Source organism: Eutrema salsugineum, unplaced genomic scaffold (assembly GCF_000478725.1).
Source record: "Eutrema salsugineum unplaced genomic scaffold, Eutsalg1_0 scaffold_11, whole genome shotgun sequence".
Lineage (NCBI taxonomy): Eukaryota > Viridiplantae > Streptophyta > Magnoliopsida > Brassicales > Brassicaceae > Eutrema > Eutrema salsugineum.
The window spans coordinates 6917303-6919147 of NW_006256901.1; the positions used below are offsets into that span (position 1 = coordinate 6917303).

Consider the following 1845-nt stretch of genomic DNA (forward strand, 5'->3'; position numbering starts at 1 on the left):
CAAGTTCTGTTTGTGATTCCAGGTGTATGAACACCAGGTCTAGATCAAGAAGCTGTGGTCCACCTTTCCCTCTCAACGACAACATCAACCTTTTTGTACCAAGGAGGAGAAGGGACAGACGTGGTAGGCAGATTGATCAGGCTGACATGGAAGAACAAAGAGATCACGTGGTAGATATAGAACAACCAGTTCATGAGCAACAGGCTCAAGGAAATGGAGCTGGTAATGGAGTTGGTCAAGGGTTTTATCAGGGTAATGTTCATCAGGAACAAGTGCACCAACAAGCTTATGTCCACCAAGGACAAGCTCAAGCTCATCAACAGAGGCATCAGGCCAATGTTCAGCAAAGACAACAAGTGCACCACCAACCCCACCCTTTCCAACCACAACAAAGAAGATATGAGCAACCCCAAGTCTATGTTGGAGAGAATGACAGGGCCAATGCTCATCAGTATGGAGCTGGTATTCAGGCACCACCTGTGCAAAACAACAACTTTGAAGTGAAGGCATCATTGCTGAATATGGTCCAGAATTCAAAGTTCCATGGGTTAGCAATGAAAGATCCCTTGGAACACTTAGATCAGTTTGATAAGGTGTGTGATCTGACCAAGATTAATGGAGTTTCAGAAGACAGCTTCAAGCTAAGGCTATTCCCATTCAGTCTTGGTGACAAAGCTCATCAATGGGAGAAGAATCTTCCAAGAGGCTCCATTCAAACCTGGGAGCAATGCAAGCAAGCATTCTTAGCTAAGTTCTTCTCCACCTCAAGAACTGCAAAACTGAGGAACCAAATCTCTAGCTTCACTCAGCACAGAAATGAGAGTTTTGGTGAAGCATATGAGAGATTCAGGAGCTACACAAACCAATGCCCACACCATGGGTTTAGTGAGGCTTCTCTTCTCAGCACACTTTATAGAGGAGCTCTTCCCAAGATTAGAAACCAGCTGGATACTGCTTCCAATGGGAACTTTCTGGGTAAAGAAATTCATGCTGCTTTAGAGCTAGTGGAGAACTTAGCATTGAGCAATGATACTTATGGTGAAGACTATGACATATCAAATAGGTCTGAAGGTTCAAGCTCAGAACAGAGGCTCACCAGAGAAGTTAAGGAGTTGAGGAGTGAATTAGACAAGTTGAAGTTGGTAACTCACAAGCCAATGCATTTTGTTGGAGAGTATGAGGAACCATCTCAGATCTTTGAGAACATCAGTGAAGAGGGTCTTACCCAAGAGGAGCTTAACTACATTGGGAATCAGAGGTTCCAGAGATATCAGTATGGTAATGCCAATCCAAACCTCTCTTACAGGAACACCAATGTAGCTAATCCACAAGACCCGGTGTATCCTAATTCTCAAGCTCCACAGAACTTTGTTCCCAAGAACAACTTTCAAGGATCTTTTCAACCAAAGCATCAGTTTGCTCAGAATCAAGGTTTTGGTCAGCAACAGCAATCATTTCAGGGTCCTAATTTCAATACACAGCAGCAAAAGGCACCACCAGGGTTTGGTCCACCACAGTTCCAACAGCAAGCGCCTGTTCAACAACAGTTTCAGCCACCACCGGTTCAACAACAGCCACAGATGGGTTCAGATATGGTTGGTATTCTGCAACAACTACTTCAGGGTCAGCAGATCTTTGCTAGTCAGAATGCAGCCATGCAACAGGAAATCAAGGAACTGAAGCAAAACCAAGCATCAAGCTCAAGGAACCAAGGCCACCTACCTGGAAAACCAGAACCCAACCCCAAAGAATATGCTAAGGCCATTACACTGAGGAGTGGAAAGGAGTTACCTGGTATTGAGAACAACAATGTGATCATTGAGGACAATGATCAACCTGAGGGGG

General features: G+C 44.6%; 1 non-coding gene across 1 annotated transcript; it reads right to left on the reverse strand.

The window, feature by feature from the left end:
* Positions 1-776: 776 nt before the first annotated feature.
* Positions 777-883, reverse strand: LOC112090189. The gene has a single exon (XR_002901537.1). It is a non-coding gene; the product is annotated as a small nucleolar RNA R71 (small nucleolar RNA).
* Positions 884-1845: the final 962 nt, after the last annotated feature.